The sequence below is a fragment of the Ranitomeya imitator genome, chromosome 1 (genome assembly GCF_032444005.1).
Source record: "Ranitomeya imitator isolate aRanImi1 chromosome 1, aRanImi1.pri, whole genome shotgun sequence".
Taxonomy (NCBI): Eukaryota; Metazoa; Chordata; class Amphibia; order Anura; family Dendrobatidae; genus Ranitomeya; species Ranitomeya imitator.
The window spans coordinates 611,796,817-611,813,745 of NC_091282.1; the positions used below are offsets into that span (position 1 = coordinate 611,796,817).

General features: G+C 65.4%; 1 long non-coding RNA gene across 1 annotated transcript in view; it reads right to left on the minus strand.

Moving 5' to 3' along the window:
• Positions 1-429: 429 nt before the first annotated feature.
• The window catches only part of LOC138637355 (uncharacterized), a 33,705-nt gene continuing 17,205 nt past the window's right edge, over positions 430-16,929 (minus strand). The window contains exon 3 of the long non-coding RNA XR_011312386.1: positions 430-551. This is a non-coding gene — a long non-coding RNA (uncharacterized lncRNA). The remainder of the gene's footprint in view (positions 552-16,929) is intronic.

Consider the following 16,929-nt stretch of genomic DNA (forward strand, 5'->3'; position numbering starts at 1 on the left):
AAACATACTGATAGGGCTCGTAATCTATGGTCTCTGAGTGTTGGTGATATATGTACAGCGCTATGGAAGTAATGGTGAACACATTTTATTTCACTTATAGCACAATCCGATAGCGCTGCACATATATTAACACATAGTGATGAGGGCCCAATGCCATCATAGCAGGAGGGTGGTGACGACACAATGTGGCTGGGTTCTGTGGTGCTGGACACCTAGCATCCCCCGCGTACGGGACACAATGAGTTACCATTGGCAGGGTGAAGACAGCCCGACAAGTGCCACTGCTGAAGGTGTGTGAGGGTCTTTCCCAGATATCCCCCACTATAACCATTTATAATCGGTACTAATAGACCTATTTGGACATATTCGGCATCTGAATATATTCAATCAACACTTTACCCCACCAATATACTAGAGAGGCAAACAAAATCATGTTAAACTTTTTATTTGTGGAAAAATTGATGAGACCGAGGCAAAATACATTTATCACAAAAAACAATAAGAAAAAAAACTGCTTTAAAATGAAACAAATTCCAAGCTCTGCTTTCAACCTGTGGAAAGAAAAAAATCTAATTAAAAACATATTGCACAATGCAGAATACTATAAAAAGTAAATGGCGTGAGGTTGGGATTATAGTACTGAAAAGGGGGCTGGAGGAGGGTGTCAGGCCCTGGAGGAGGGTGTCAGGCCCTGGAGGAGGGTGTCAGGCCCTGGAGGAGGGTGTCAGGCCCTGGAGGAGGGTGTCAGGCCCTGGAGGAGGGTGTCAGGCCCTGGAGGAGGGTGTCAGGCCCTGGAGGAGGGTGTCAGGCCCTGGAGGAGGGTGTCAGGCCCTGGAGGAGGGTGTCAGGCCCTGGAGGAGGGTGTCAGGCCCTGGAGGAGGGTGTCAGGCCCTGGAGGAGGGTGTCAGGCCCTGGAGGAGGGTGTCAGGCCCTGGAGGAGGGTGTCAGGCCCTGGAGGAGGGTGTCAGGCCCTGGAGGAGGGTGTCAGGCCCTGGAGGAGGGTGTCAGGCCCTGGAGGAGGGTGTCAGGCCCTGGAGGAGGGTGTCAGGCCCTGGAGGAGGGTGTCAGGCCCTGGAGGAGGGTGTCAGGCCCTGGAGGAGGGTGTCAGGCCCTGGAGGAGGGTGTCAGAGGCTGGAGGAGGGTGTCAGAGGCTGGAGGAGGGTGTCAGAGGCTGGAGGAGGGTGTCAGAGGCTGGAGGAGGGTGTCAGAGGCTGGAGGAGGGTGTCAGAGGCTGGAGGAGGGTGTCAGAGGCTGGAGGAGGGTGTCAGAGGCTGGAGGAGGGTGTCAGGCCATGGAGGAGGGTGTCAGAGGCTGGAGGAGGGTGTCAGGCCCTGGAGGAGGGTGTCAGGCCCTGGAGGAGGGTGTCAGGCCCTGGAGGAGGGTGTCAGGCCCTGGAGGAGGGTGTCAGAGGCTGGAGGAGGGTGTCAGGCCATGGAGGAGGGTGTCAGAGGCTGGAGGAGGGTGTCAGGCCATGGAGGAGGGTGTCAGAGGCTGGAGGAGGGTGTCAGGCCCTGGAGGAGGGTGTCAGAGGCTGGAGGAGGGTGTCAGGCCATGGAGGAGGGTGTCAGAGGCTGGAGGAGGGTGTCAGAGGCTGGAGGAGGGTGTCAGAGGCTGGAGGAGGGTGTCAGAGGCTGGAGGAGGGTGTCAGAGGCTGGAGGAGGGTGTCAGGCACTGGAGGAGGGTGTCAGGCACTGGAGGAGGGTGTCAGGCACTGGAGGAGGGTGTCAGGCACTGGAGGAGGGTGTCAGGCCATGGAGGAGGGTGTCAGAGGCTGGAGGAGGGTGTCAGGCCATGGAGGAGGGTGTCAGAGGCTGGAGGAGGGTGTCAGGCCATGGAGGAGGGTGTCAGAGGCTGGAGGAGGGTGTCAGAGGCTGGAGGAGGGTGTCAGAGGCTGGAGGAGGGTGTCAGAGGCTGGAGGAGGGTGTCAGAGGCTGGAGGAGGGTGTCAGGCACTGGAGGAGGGTGTCAGGCACTGGAGGAGGGTGTCAGGCCATGGAGGAGGGTGTCAGAGGCTGGAGGAGGGTGTTACAGGATGGAGGAGGGTGTCAGGCCATGGAGGAGGGTGTCAGAGGATGGAGGAGGGTGTCAGAGGATGGAGGAGGGTGTCAGAGGCTGGAGCAGGGTGTCAGGCCCTGGAGGAGGGTGTCAGGCGCTGGAGGAGGGTGTCAGGCGCTGGAGGAGGGTGTCAGAGGCTGGAGGAGGGTGTCAGAGGCTGGAGGAGGGTGTCAGGCCATGGAGGAGGGTGTCAGGCACTGGAGGAGGGTGTCAGAGGCTGGAGGAGGGTGTCAGAGGCTGGAGGAGGGTGTCAGGCCATGGAGGAGGGTGTCATAGGCTGGAGGAGGGTGTCAGGCCATGGAGGAGGGTGTCAGAGGCTGGAGGAGGGTGTCAGGCCATGGAGGAGGGTGTCAGAGGCTGGAGGAGGGTGTCAGGCCCTGGAGGAGGGTGTCAGGCCCTGGAGGAGGGTGTCAGGCCATGGAGGAGGGTGTCAGAGTCTGGAGGAGGGTGTCATAGGCTGGAGGAGGGTGTCAGGCCATGGAGGAGGGTGTCAGGCCATGGAGGAGGGTGTCAGAGGCTGCAGGAGGGTGTCAGAGGCTGGAGGAGGGTGTCAGAGGCTGGAGGAGGGTGTCAGGCCCTGGAGGAGGGTGTCAGGCCATGGAGGAGGGTGTCAGAGGCTGGAGGAGGGTGTCAGAGGCTGGAGGAGGGTGTCACAGTATGGAGGAGGGTGTCAGAGGCTGGAGGAGGGTGTCAGAGGCTGGAGGAGGGTGTCAGAGGCTGGAGGAGGGTGTCAGAGGCTGGAGGAGGGTGTCAGGCCATGGAGGAGGGTGGCAGAGGCTGGAGGAGGGTGTCAGAGGCTGGAGGAGGGTGTCACAGGATGGAGGAGGGTGTCAGAGGCTGGATCAGGGTGTCAGGCCCTGGAGGAGGGTGTCAGGCCCTGGAGGAGGGTGTCACAGGATGGAGGAGGGTGTCAGGCCATGGAGGAGGGTGTCAGAGGCTGGAGGAGGGTGTCACAGGATGGAGGAGGGTGTCAGAGGCTGAAGGAGGGTGTCAGAGGCTGGAGGAGGGTGTCAGGCCATGGAGGAGGGTGTCAGAGGCTGGAGGAGGGTGTCAGAGGCTGGAGGAGGGTGTCAGAGGCTGAAGGAGGGTGTCAGAGGCTGAAGGAGGGTGTCAGAGGCTGAAGGAGGGTGTCAGGCCCTGGAGGAGGGTGTCAGGCCCTGGAGGAGGGTGTCAGGCCATGGAGGATGGTGTCAGAGGCTGGAGGAGGGTGTCAGGCCATGGAGGAGGGTGTCAGAGGCTGGAGGAGGGTGTCAGGCCCTGGAGGAGGGTGTCAGGCCCTGGAGGAGGGTGTCAGGCCCTGGAGGAGGGTGTCAGAGGCTGGAGGAGGGTGTCAGGCCATGGAGGAGGGTGTCAGGCCATGGAGGAGGGTGTCAGAGGCTGGAGGAGGGTGTCAGGCCATGGAGGAGGGTGTCAGAGGCTGGAGGAGGGTGTCAGAGGCTGGAAGAGGGTGTCAGGCCCTGGAGGAGGGTGTCACAGGATGGAGGAGGGTGTCAGAGGCTGAAGGAGGGTGTCAGAGGCTGGAGGAGGGTGTCACAGGATGGAGGAGGGTGTCAGAGGATGGAGGAGGGTGTCAGAGGCTGGAGGAGGGTGTCAGGCCCTGGAGGAGGGTGTCAGGCCATGGAGGAGGGTGTCAGGCCATGGAGGAGGGTGTCAGGCCATGGAGGAGGGTGTCAGGCACTGGAGGAGGGTGTCAGGCACTGGAGGAGGGTGTCAGGCACTGGAGGAGGGTGTCAGGCACTGGAGGAGGGTGTCAGGCACTGGAGGAGGGTGTCAGGCACTGGAGGAGGGTGTCAGGCCATGGGGGAGGGTGTCAGGCCATGGGGGAGGGTGTCAGGCCCTGGAGGAGGGTGTCAGGCCCTGGAGGAGGGTGTCAGGCCCTGGAGGAGGGTGTCAGGCCCTGGAGGAGGGTGTCAGGCCCTGGAGGAGGGTGTCAGGCCCTGGAGGAGGGTGTCAGGCCCTGGAGGAGGGTGTCAGGCCCTGGAGGAGGGTGTCAGGCCCTGGAGGAGGGTGTCAGGCCCTGGAGGAGGGTGTCAGGCCCTGGAGGAGGGTGTCAGGCCCTGGAGGAGGGTGTCAGGCCCTGGAGGAGGGTGTCAGGCCCTGGAGGAGGGTGTCAGGCCCTGGAGGAGGGTGTCAGGCCCTGGAGGAGGGTGTCAGGCCCTGGAGGAGGGTGTCAGGCCCTGGAGGAGGGTGTCAGGCCCTGGAAGAGGGTGTCAGGCCCTGGAGGAGGGTGTCAGGCCCTGGAGGAGGGTGTCAGAGGCTGGAGGAGGGTGTCAGAGGCTGGAGGAGGGTGTCAGAGGCTGGAGGAGGGTGTCAGAGGCTGGAGGAGGGTGTCAGAGGCTGGAGGAGGGTGTCAGAGGCTGGAGGAGGGTGTCAGGCCATGGAGGAGGGTGTCAGAGGCTGGAGGAGGGTGTCAGGCCCTGGAGGAGGGTGTCAGGCCCTGGAGGAGGGTGTCAGGCCCTGGAGGAGGGTGTCAGGCCCTGGAGGAGGGTGTCAGGCCCTGGAGGAGGGTGTCAGGCCCTGGAGGAGGGTGTCAGAGGCTGGAGGAGGGTGTCAGGCCATGGAGGAGGGTGTCAGAGGCTGGAGGAGGGTGTCAGGCCATGGAGGAGGGTGTCAGAGGCTGGAGGAGGGTGTGAGAGGCTGGAGGAGGGTGTCAGAGGCTGGAGGAGGGTGTCAGGCCATGGAGGAGGGTGTCAGAGGCTGGAGGAGGGTGTCAGAGGCTGGAGGAGGGTGTCAGAGGCTGGAGGAGGGTGTCAGAGGCTGGAGGAGGGTGTCAGAGGCTGGAGGAGGGTGTCAGAGGCTGGAGGAGGGTGTCAGAGGCTGGAGGAGGGTGTCAGGCACTGGAGGAGGGTGTCAGGCACTGGAGGAGGGTGTCAGGCACTGGAGGAGGGTGTCAGGCACTGGAGGAGGGTGTCAGGCCATGGAGGAGGGTGTCAGAGGCTGGAGGAGGGTGTCAGGCCATGGAGGAGGGTGTCAGAGGCTGGAGGAGGGTGTCAGGCCATGGAGGAGGGTGTCAGAGGCTGGAGGAGGGTGTCAGAGGCTGGAGGAGGGTGTCAGAGGCTGGAGGAGGGTGTCAGAGGCTGGAGGAGGGTGTCAGGCACTGGAGGAGGGTGTCAGGCACTGGAGGAGGGTGTCAGGCACTGGAGGAGGGTGTCAGAGGCTGGAGGAGGGTGTTACAGGATGGAGGAGGGTGTCAGGCACTGGAGGAGGGTGTCAGAGGATGGAGGAGGGTGTCAGGCCATGGAGGAGGGTGTCAGAGGATGGAGGAGGGTGTCAGAGGATGGAAGAGGGTGTCAGAGGATGGAGGAGGGTGTCAGAGGCTGGAGCAGGGTGTCAGGCCCTGGAGGAGGGTGTCAGGCGCTGGAGGAGGGTGTCAGGCGCTGGAGGAGGGTGTCAGAGGCTGGAGGAGGGTGTCAGAGGCTGGAGGAGGGTGTCAGGCCATGGAGGAGGGTGTCAGGCACTGGAGGAGGGTGTCAGAGGCTGGAGGAGGGTGTCAGAGGCTGGAGGAGGGTGTCAGGCCATGGAGGAGGGTGTCATAGGCTGGAGGAGGGTGTCAGGCCATGGAGGAGGGTGTCAGAGGCTGGAGGAGGGTGTCAGGCCATGGAGGAGGGTGTCAGAGGCTGGAGGAGGGTGTCAGGCCCTGGAGGAGGGTGTCAGGCCCTGGAGGAGGGTGTCAGGCCATGGAGGAGGGTGTCAGAGTCTGGAGGAGGGTGTCATAGGCTGGAGGAGGGTGTCAGGCCATGGAGGAGGGTGTCAGGCCATGGAGGAGGGTGTCAGAGGCTGCAGGAGGGTGTCAGAGGCTGGAGGAGGGTGTCAGGCCCTGGAGGAGGGTGTCAGGCCATGGAGGAGGGTGTCAGAGGCTGGAGGAGGGTGTCAGAGGCTGGAGGAGGGTGTCACAGTATGGAGGAGGGTGTCAGAGGCTGGAGGAGGGTGTCAGAGGCTGGAGGAGGGTGTCAGAGGCTGGAGGAGGGTGTCAGAGGCTGGAGGAGGGTGTCAGGCCATGGAGGAGGGTGGCAGAGGCTGGAGGAGGGTGTCAGAGGCTGGAGGAGGGTGTCACAGGATGGAGGAGGGTGTCAGAGGCTGGATCAGGGTGTCAGGCCCTGGAGGAGGGTGTCAGGCCCTGGAGGAGGGTGTCACAGGATGGAGGAGGGTGTCAGGCCATGGAGGAGGGTGTCAGAGGCTGGAGGAGGGTGTCACAGGATGGAGGAGGGTGTCAGAGGCTGAAGGAGGGTGTCAGAGGCTAGAGGAGGGTGTCAGGCCCTGGAGGAGGGTGTCAGGCCATGGAGGAGGGTGTCAGAGGCTGGAGGAGGGTGTCAGAGGCTGGAGGAGGGTGTCAGAGGCTGAAGGAGGGTGTCAGAGGCTGAAGGAGGGTGTCAGAGGCTGAAGGAGGGTGTCAGGCCCTGGAGGAGGGTGTCAGGCCCTGGAGGAGGGTGTCAGGCCATGGAGGATGGTGTCAGAGGCTGGAGGAGGGTGTCAGGCCATGGAGGAGGGTGTCAGAGGCTGGAGGAGGGTGTCAGGCCCTGGAGGAGGGTGTCAGGCCCTGGAGGAGGGTGTCAGGCCCTGGAGGAGGGTGTCAGGCCCTGGAGGAGGGTGTCAGGCCCTGGAAGAGGGTGTCAGGCCCTGGAGGAGGGTGTCAGGCCCTGGAGGAGGGTGTCAGAGGCTGGAGGAGGGTGTCAGAGGCTGGAGGAGGGTGTCAGAGGCTGGAGGAGGGTGTCAGAGGCTGGAGGAGGGTGTCAGAGGCTGGAGGAGGGTGTCAGAGGCTGGAGGAGGGTGTCAGAGGCTGGAGGAGGGTGTCAGGCCATGGAGGAGGGTGTCAGAGGCTGGAGGAGGGTGTCAGGCCCTGGAGGAGGGTGTCAGGCCCTGGAGGAGGGTGTCAGGCCCTGGAGGAGGGTGTCAGGCCCTGGAGGAGGGTGTCAGGCCCTGGAGGAGGGTGTCAGGCCCTGGAGGAGGGTGTCAGAGGCTGGAGGAGGGTGTCAGGCCATGGAGGAGGGTGTCAGAGGCTGGAGGAGGGTGTCAGGCCATGGAGGAGGGTGTCAGAGGCTGGAGGAGGGTGTGAGAGGCTGGAGGAGGGTGTCAGAGGCTGGAGGAGGGTGTCAGGCCATGGAGGAGGGTGTCAGAGGCTGGAGGAGGGTGTCAGAGGCTGGAGGAGGGTGTCAGAGGCTGGAGGAGGGTGTCAGAGGCTGGAGGAGGGTGTCAGAGGCTGGAGGAGGGTGTCAGAGGCTGGAGGAGGGTGTCAGAGGCTGGAGGAGGGTGTCAGGCACTGGAGGAGGGTGTCAGGCACTGGAGGAGGGTGTCAGGCACTGGAGGAGGGTGTCAGGCACTGGAGGAGGGTGTCAGGCCATGGAGGAGGGTGTCAGAGGCTGGAGGAGGGTGTCAGGCCATGGAGGAGGGTGTCAGAGGCTGGAGGAGGGTGTCAGGCCATGGAGGAGGGTGTCAGAGGCTGGAGGAGGGTGTCAGAGGCTGGAGGAGGGTGTCAGAGGCTGGAGGAGGGTGTCAGAGGCTGGAGGAGGGTGTCAGGCACTGGAGGAGGGTGTCAGGCACTGGAGGAGGGTGTCAGGCACTGGAGGAGGGTGTCAGAGGCTGGAGGAGGGTGTTACAGGATGGAGGAGGGTGTCAGGCACTGGAGGAGGGTGTCAGAGGATGGAGGAGGGTGTCAGGCCATGGAGGAGGGTGTCAGAGGATGGAAGAGGGTGTCAGAGGATGGAGGAGGGTGTCAGAGGCTGGAGCAGGGTGTCAGGCCCTGGAGGAGGGTGTCAGGCGCTGGAGGAGGGTGTCAGGCGCTGGAGGAGGGTGTCAGAGGCTGGAGGAGGGTGTCAGAGGCTGGAGGAGGGTGTCAGGCCATGGAGGAGGGTGTCAGGCACTGGAGGAGGGTGTCAGAGGCTGGAGGAGGGTGTCAGAGGCTGGAGGAGGGTGTCAGGCCATGGAGGAGGGTGTCATAGGCTGGAGGAGGGTGTCAGGCCATGGAGGAGGGTGTCAGAGGCTGGAGGAGGGTGTCAGGCCATGGAGGAGGGTGTCAGAGGCTGGAGGAGGGTGTCAGGCCCTGGAGGAGGGTGTCAGGCCCTGGAGGAGGGTGTCAGGCCATGGAGGAGGGTGTCAGAGTCTGGAGGAGGGTGTCATAGGCTGGAGGAGGGTGTCAGGCCATGGAGGAGGGTGTCAGGCCATGGAGGAGGGTGTCAGAGGCTGGAGGAGGGTGTCACAGGATGGAGGAGGGTGTCAGAGGCTGAAGGAGGGTGTCAGAGGCTGAAGGAGGGTGTCAGAGGCTGAAGGAGGGTGTCAGGCCCTGGAGGAGGGTGTCAGGCCCTGGAGGAGGGTGTCAGGCCATGGAGGAGGGTGTCAGAGGCTGGAGGAGGGTGTCAGAGGCTGGAGGAGGGTGTCAGAGGCTGAAGGAGGGTGTCAGAGGCTGAAGGAGGGTGTCAGAGGCTGAAGGAGGGTGTCAGGCCCTGGAGGAGGGTGTCAGGCCCTGGAGGAGGGTGTCAGGCCATGGAGGATGGTGTCAGAGGCTGGAGGAGGGTGTCAGGCCATGGAGGAGGGTGTCAGAGGCTGGAGGAGGGTGTCAGGCCCTGGAGGAGGGTGTCAGGCCCTGGAGGAGGGTGTCAGGCCCTGGAGGAGGGTGTCAGGCCCTGGAGGAGGGTGTCAGAGGCTGGAGGAGGGTGTCAGGCCATGGAGGAGGGTGTCAGGCCATGGAGGAGGGTGTCAGAGGCTGGAGGAGGGTGTCAGGCCATGGAGGAGGGTGTCAGAGGCTGGAGGAGGGTGTCAGAGGCTGGAAGAGGGTGTCAGGCCCTGGAGGAGGGTGTCACAGGATGGAGGAGGGTGTCAGAGGATGGAGGAGGGTGTCAGAGGCTGGAGGAGGGTGTCAGGCCCTGGAGGAGGGTGTCAGGCCATGGAGGAGGGTGTCAGGCCATGGAGGAGGGTGTCAGGCACTGGAGGAGGGTGTCAGGCACTGGAGGAGGGTGTCAGGCACTGGAGGAGGGTGTCAGGCACTGGAGGAGGGTGTCAGGCACTGGAGGAGGGTGTCAGGCACTGGAGGAGGGTGTCAGGCACTGGAGGAGGGTGTCAGGCCATGGGGGAGGGTGTCAGGCCATGGGGGAGGGTGTCAGGCCCTGGAGGAGGGTGTCAGGCCCTGGAGGAGGGTGTCAGGCCCTGGAGGAGGGTGTCAGGCCCTGGAGGAGGGTGTCAGGCCCTGGAGGAGGGTGTCAGGCCCTGGAGGAGGGTGTCAGGCCCTGGAGGAGGGTGTCAGGCCCTGGAGGAGGGTGTCAGGCCCTGGAGGAGGGTGTCAGGCCCTGGAGGAGGGTGTCAGGCCCTGGAGGAGGGTGTCAGGCCCTGGAGGAGGGTGTCAGGCCCTGGAGGAGGGTGTCAGGCCCTGGAGGAGGGTGTCAGGCCCTGGAGGAGGGTGTCAGGCCCTGGAGGAGGGTGTCAGGCCCTGGAGGAGGGTGTCAGGCCCTGGAGGAGGGTGTCAGGCCCTGGAGGAGGGTGTCAGGCCCTGGAGGAGGGTGTCAGGCCCTGGAGGAGGGTGTCAGGCCCTGGAGGAGGGTGTCAGGCCCTGGAGGAGGGTGTCAGGCCCTGGAGGAGGGTGTCAGGCCCTGGAGGAGGGTGTCAGGCCCTGGAGGAGGGTGTCAGGCCCTGGAGGAGGGTGTCAGGCCCTGGAGGAGGGTGTCAGGCCCTGGAGGAGGGTGTCAGGCCCTGGAGGAGGGTGTCAGGCCCTGGAGGAGGGTGTCAGGCCATGGAGGAGGGTGTCAGGCCATGGAGGAGGGTGTCAGAGGCTGGAGGAGGGTGTCAGGCCATGGAGGAGGGTGTCAGAGGCTGGAGGAGGGTGTCAGGCCATGGAGGAGGGTGTCAGGCCATGGAGGAGGGTGTCAGGCCATGGAGGAGGGTGTCAGGCCATGGAGGAGGGTGTCAGGCCATGGAGGAGGGTGTCAGGCCATGGAGGAGGGTGTCAGGCCATGGAGGAGGGTGTCAGGCCATGGAGGAGGGTGTCAGGCCATGGAGGAGGGTGTCAGGCCATGGAGGAGGGTGTCAGGCCATGGAGGAGGGTGTCAGGCCATGGAGGAGGGTGTCAGGCCATGGAGGAGGGTGTCAGGCCATGGAGGAGGGTGTCAGAGGCTGAAGGAGGGTGTCAGGCCCTGGAGGAGGGTGTCAGGCCCTGGAGGAGGGTGTCAGGCCATGGAGGAGGGTGTCAGGCCCTGGAGGAGGGTGTCAGGCCATGGAGGAGGGTGTCAGGCCATGGAGGAGGGTGTCAGGCCATGGAGGAGGGTGTCAGGCCATGGAGGAGGGTGTCAGAGGCTGGAGGAGGGTGCCAGGCCCTGGAGGAGGGTGTCAGGCCATGGAAGAGGGTGTCAGAGGCTGGAGGAGGGTGTCAGGCCCTGGAGGAGGGTGTCAGGCCCTGGAGGAGGGTGTCAGGCCCTGGAGGAGGGTGTCAGGCCCTGGAGGAGGGTGTCAGGCCCTGGAGGAGGGTGTCAGGCCCTGGAGGAGGGTGTCAGGCCCTGGAGGAGGGTGTCAGGCCCTGGAGGAGGGTGTCAGGCCCTGGAGGAGGGTGTCAGGCCCTGGAGGAGGGTGTCAGGCCCTGGAGGAGGGTGTCAGGCCCTGGAGGAGGGTGTCAGGCCCTGGAGGAGGGTGTCAGGCCCTGGAGGAGGGTGTCAGGCCCTGGAGGAGGGTGTCAGAGGCTGGAGGAGGGTGTCAGGCCATGGAGGAGGGTGTCAGAGGCTGGAGGAGGGTGTCAGGCCCTGGAGGAGGGTGTCAGGCCCTGGAGGAGGGTGTCAGAGGCTGGAGGAGGGTGTCAGGCCATGGAGGAGGGTGTCAGAGGCTGGAGGAGGGTGTCAGGCCATGGAAGAGGGTGTCAGGCCCTGGAGGAGGGTGTCAGGCCATGGAGGAGGGTGTCAGGCCATGGAGGAGGGTGTCAGGCCATGGAGGAGGGTGTCAGGCCATGGAGGAGGGTGTCAGGCCATGGAGGAGGGTGTCAGGCCATGGAGGAGGGTGTCAGGCCATGGAGGAGGGTGTCAGGCCATGGAGGAGGGTGTCAGAGGCTGAAGGAGGGTGTCAGGCCCTGGAGGAGGGTGTCAGGCCCTGGAGGAGGGTGTCAGGCCATGGAGGAGGGTGTCAGGCCATGGAAGAGGGTGTCAGAGGCTGGAGGAGGGTGTCAGGCCCTGGAGGAGGGTGTCAGGCCCTGGAGGAGGGTGTCAGGCCCTGGAGGAGGGTGTCAGGCCCTGGAGGAGGGTGTCAGAGGCTGAAGGAGGGTGTCAGAGGCTGGAGGAGGGTGTCAGGCCCTGGAGGAGGGTGTCAGGCCATGGAGGAGGGTGTCAGAGGCTGGAGGAGGGTGTCAGAGGCTGGAGGAGGGTGTCAGAGGCTGGAGGAGGGTGTCAGAGGCTGAAGGAGGGTGTCAGAGGCTGAAGGAGGGTGTCAGAGGCTGAAGGAGGGTGTCAGGCCCTGGAGGAGGGTGTCAGGCCCTGGAGGAGGGTGTCAGGCCATGGAGGATGGTGTCAGAGGCTGGAGGAGGGTGTCAGGCCATGGAGGAGGGTGTCAGAGGCTGGAGGAGGGTGTCAGGCCCTGGAGGAGGGTGTCAGGCCCTGGAGGAGGGTGTCAGGCCCTGGAGGAGGGTGTCAGAGGCTGGAGGAGGGTGTCAGGCCATGGAGGAGGGTGTCAGGCCATGGAGGAGGGTGTCAGAGGCTGGAGGAGGGTGTCAGGCCATGGAGGAGGGTGTCAGAGGCTGGAGGAGGGTGTCAGAGGCTGGAAGAGGGTGTCAGGCCCTGGAGGAGGGTGTCACAGGATGGAGGAGGGTGTCAGAGGATGGAGGAGGGTGTCAGAGGCTGGAGGAGGGTGTCAGGCCCTGGAGGAGGGTGTCAGGCCATGGAGGAGGGTGTCAGGCCATGGAGGAGGGTGTCAGGCACTGGAGGAGGGTGTCAGGCCATGGGGGAGGGTGTCAGGCCATGGGGGAGGGTGTCAGGCCATGGGGGAGGGTGTCAGGCCATGGGGGAGGGTGTCAGGCCCTGGAGGAGGGTGTCAGGCCCTGGAGGAGGGTGTCAGGCCCTGGAGGAGGGTGTCAGGCCCTGGAGGAGGGTGTCAGGCCCTGGAGGAGGGTGTCAGGCCCTGGAGGAGGGTGTCAGGCCCTGGAGGAGGGTGTCAGGCCCTGGAGGAGGGTGTCAGGCCCTGGAGGAGGGTGTCAAGCCCTGGAGGAGGGTGTCAGGCCCTGGAGGAGGGTGTCAGGCCCTGGAGGTGGGTGTCAGGCCCTGGAGGAGGGTGTCAGGCCCTGGAGGAGGGTGTCAGGCCCTGGAGGAGGGTGTCAGGCCCTGGAGGAGGGTGTCAGGCCCTGGAGGAGGGTGTCAGGCCCTGGAAGAGGGTGTCAGGCCCTGGAGGAGGGTGTCAGGCCCTGGAGGAGGGTGTCAGAGGCTGGAGGAGGGTGTCAGAGGCTGGAGGAGGGTGTCAGAGGCTGGAGGAGGGTGTCAGAGGCTGGAGGAGGGTGTCAGAGGCTGGAGGAGGGTGTCAGAGGCTGGAGGAGGGTGTCAGGCCATGGAGGAGGGTGTCAGAGGCTGGAGGAGGGTGTCAGGCCATGGAGGAGGGTGTCAGAGGCTGGAGGAGGGTGTCAGGCCCTGGAGGAGGGTGTCAGGCCCTGGAGGAGGGTGTCAGGCCCTGGAGGAGGGTGTCAGGCCCTGGAGGAGGGTGTCAGGCCCTGGAGGAGGGTGTCAGAGGCTGGAGGAGGGTGTCAGGCCATGGAGGAGGGTGTCAGAGGCTGGAGGAGGGTGTCAGGCCATGGAGGAGGGTGTCAGAGGCTGGAGGAGGGTGTGAGAGGCTGGAGGAGGGTGTCAGAGGCTGGAGGAGGGTGTCAGGCCATGGAGGAGGGTGTCAGAGGCTGGAGGAGGGTGTCAGAGGCTGGAGGAGGGTGTCAGAGGCTGGAGGAGGGTGTCAGAGGCTGGAGGAGGGTGTCAGAGGCTGGAGGAGGGTGTCAGAGGCTGGAGGAGGGTGTCAGGCACTGGAGGAGGGTGTCAGGCACTGGAGGAGGGTGTCAGGCACTGGAGGAGGGTGTCAGGCCATGGAGGAGGGTGTCAGAGGCTGGAGGAGGGTGTCAGGCCATGGAGGAGGGTGTCAGAGGCTGGAGGAGGGTGTCAGGCCATGGAGGAGGGTGTCAGAGGCTGGAGGAGGGTGTCAGAGGCTGGAGGAGGGTGTCAGAGGCTGGAGGAGGGTGTCAGAGGCTGGAGGAGGGTGTCAGGCACTGGAGGAGGGTGTCAGGCACTGGAGGAGGGTGTCAGGCCATGGAGGAGGGTGTCAGAGGCTGGAGGAGGGTGTTACAGGATGGAGGAGGGTGTCAGGCACTGGAGGAGGGTGTCAGAGGATGGAGGAGGGTGTCAGGCCATGGAGGAGGGTGTCAGAGGATGGAGGAGGGTGTCAGAGGATGGAAGAGGGTGTCAGAGGATGGAGGAGGGTGTCAGAGGCTGGAGCAGGGTGTCAGGCCCTGGAGGAGGGTGTCAGGCGCTGGAGGAGGGTGTCAGGCGCTGGAGGAGGGTGTCAGAGGCTGGAGGAGGGTGTCAGAGGCTGGAGGAGGGTGTCAGGCCATGGAGGAGGGTGTCAGGCACTGGAGGAGGGTGTCAGAGGCTGGAGGAGGGTGTCAGAGGCTGGAGGAGGGTGTCAGGCCATGGAGGAGGGTGTCATAGGCTGGAGGAGGGTGTCAGGCCATGGAGGAGGGTGTCAGAGGCTGGAGGAGGGTGTCAGGCCATGGAGGAGGGTGTCAGAGGCTGGAGGAGGGTGTCAGGCCCTGGAGGAGGGTGTCAGGCCCTGGAGGAGGGTGTCAGGCCATGGAGGAGGGTGTCAGGCCATGGAGGAGGGTGTCAGAGTCTGGAGGAGGGTGTCATAGGCTGGAGGAGGGTGTCAGGCCATGGAGGAGGGTGTCAGGCCATGGAGGAGGGTGTCAGAGGCTGCAGGAGGGTGTCAGAGGCTGGAGGAGGGTGTCAGAGGCTGGAGGAGGGTGTCAGGCCCTGGAGGAGGGTGTCAGGCCATGGAGGAGGGTGTCAGAGGCTGGAGGAGGGTGTCAGAGGCTGGAGGAGGGTGTCACAGTATGGAGGAGGGTGTCAGAGGCTGGAGGAGGGTGTCAGAGGCTGGAGGAGGGTGTCAGAGGCTGGAGGAGGGTGTCAGAGGCTGGAAGAGGGTGTCAGAGGCTGGAAGAGGGTGTCAGAGGCTGGAAGAGGGTGTCAGGCCCTGGAGGAGGGTGTCAGGCGCTGGAGGAGGGTGTCAGGCGCTGGAGGAGGGTGTCAGGCGCTGGAGGAGGGTGTCATGCGCTGGAGGAGGGTGTCAGGCCCTGGAGGAGGGTGTCAGGCCCTGGAGGAGGGTGTCAGGCCCTGGAGGAGGGTGTCAGGCCCTGGAGGAGGGTGTCAGGCCCTGGAGGAGGGTGTCAGGCCCTGGAGGAGGGTGTCAGGCCCTGGAGGAGGGTGTCAGGCCCTGGAGGAGGGTGTCAGGCCCTGGAGGAGGGTGTCAGGCCCTGGAGGAGGGTGTCAGGCCCTGGAGGAGGGTGTCAGGCCCTGGAGGAGGGTGTCAGGCCCTGGAGGAGGGTGTCAGGCCCTGGAGGAGGGTGTCAGGCCCTGGAGGAGGGTGTCAGGCCCTGGAGGAGGGTGTCAGGCCCTGGAGGAGGGTGTCAGGCCCTGGAGGAGGGTGTCAGGCCCTGGAGGAGGGTGTCAGGCCCTGGAGGAGGGTGTCAGGCCCTGGAGGAGGGTGTCAGGCCCTGGAGGAGGGTGTCAGGCCCTGGAGGAGGGTGTCAGGCCCTGGAGGAGGGTGTCAGGCCCTGGAGGAGGGTGTCAGGCCCTGGAGGAGGGTGTCAGGCCCTGGAGGAGGGTGTCAGGCCCTGGAGGAGGGTGTCAGGCCCTGGAGGAGGGTGTCAGGCCCTGGAGGAGGGTGTCAGGCCCTGGAGGAGGGTGTCAGGCCCTGGAGGAGGGTGTCAGGCCCTGGAGGAGGGTGTCAGGCCCTGGAGGAGGGTGTCAGGCCCTGGAGGAGGGTGTCAGAGGCTGAAGGAGGGTGTCAGAGGCTGGAGGAGGGTGTCAGGCCCTGGAGGAGGGTGTCAGGCCCTGGAGGAGGGTGTCAGGCCCTGGAGGAGGGTGTCAGGCCCTGGAGGAGGGTGTCAGAGGCTGGAGGAGGGTGTCAGGCCATGGAGGAGGGTGTCAGGCCCTGGAGGAGGGTGTCAGGCCATGGAGGAGGGTGTCAGAGGCTGGAGGAGGGTGTCAGGCCATGGAGGAGGGTGTCAGGCCCTGGAGGAGGGTGTCAGGCCATGGAGGAGGGTGTCAGGCCATGGAGGAGGGTGTCAGGCCATGGAGGAGGGTGTCAGGCCATGGAGGAGGGTGTCAGAGGCTGGAGGAGGGTGTCAGAGGCTGGAGGAGGGTGTCAGAGGCTGGAGGAGGGTGTCAGAGGCTGGAGGAGGGTGTCAGAGGCTGGAGGAGGGTGTCAGAGGCTGGAGGAGGGTGTCAGGCCATGGAGGAGGGTGTCAGAGGCTGGAGGAGGGTGTCAGGCCATGGAGGAGGGTGTCAGAGGCTGGAGGAGGGTGTCAGGCCCTGGAGGAGGGTGTCAGGCCCTGGAGGAGGGTGTCAGGCCCTGGAGGAGGGTGTCAGGCCCTGGAGGAGGGTGTCAGGCCCTGGAGGAGGGTGTCAGGCCCTGGAGGAGGGTGTCAGGCCCTGGAGGAGGGTGTCAGGCCCTGGAGGAGGGTGTCAGGCCCTGGAGGAGGGTGTCAGGCCCTGGAGGAGGGTGTCAGGCCCTGGAGGAGGGTGTCAGGCCCTGGAGGAGGGTGTCAGGCCCTGGAGGAGGGTGTCAGGCCCTGGAGGAGGGTGTCAGGCCATGGAGGAGGGTGTCAGAGGCTGGAGGAGGGTGTCAGGCCCTGGAGGAGGGTGTCACAGGATGGAGGAGGGTGTCACAGGATGGAGGAGGGTGTCAGAGGATGGAGGAGGGTGTCAGGCCCTGGAGGAGGGTGTCAGGCCCTGGAGGAGGGTGTCAGGCCCTGGAGGAGGGTGTCAGGCCCTGGAGGAGGGTGTCAGGCCCTGGAGGAGGGTGTCAGGCCCTGGAGGAGGGTGTCAGGCCCTGGAGGAGGGTGTCAGGCCCTGGAGGAGGGTGTCAGGCCCTGGAGGAGGGTGTCAGGCCCTGGAGGAGGGTGTCAGGCCCTGGAGGAGGGTGTCAGGCCCTGGAGGAGGGTGTCAGGCCCTGGAGGAGGGTGTCAGGCCCTGGAGGAGGGTGTCAGGCCCTGGAGGAGGGTGTCAGGCCCTGGAGGAGGGTGTCAGGCCCTGGAGGAGGGTGTCAGGCCCTGGAGGAGGGTGTCAGGCCCTGGAGGAGGGTGTCAGGCCCTGGAGGAGGGTGTCAGGCCCTGGAGGAGGGTGTCAGGCCCTGGAGGAGGGTGTCAGGCCCTGGAGGAGGGTGTCAGGCCCTGGAGGAGGGTGTCAGGCCCTGGAGGAGGGTGTCAGGCCCTGGAGGAGGGTGTCAGGCCCTGGAGGAGGGTGTCAGGCCCTGGAGGAGGGTGTCAGGCCCTGGAGGAGGGTGTCAGGCCCTGGAGGAGGGTGTCAGGCCCTGGAGGAGGGTGTCAGGCCCTGGAGGAGGGTGTCAGGCCCTGGAGGAGGGTGTCAGGCCCTGGAGGAGGGTGTCAGGCCCTGGAGGAGGGTGTCAGGCCCTGGAGGAGGGTGTCAGGCCCTGGAGGAGGGTGTCAGGCCCTGGAGGAGGGTGTCAGGCCCTGGAGGAGGGTGTCAGGCCCTGGAGGAGGGTGTCAGGCCCTGGAGGAGGGTGTCAGGCCCTGGAGGAGGGTGTCAGGCCCTGGAGGAGGGTGTCAGGCCCTGGAGGAGGGTGTCAGGCCCTGGAGGAGGGTGTCAGGCCCTGGAGGAGGGTGTCAGGCCCTGGAGGAGGGTGTCAGGCCCTGGAGGAGGGTGTCAGG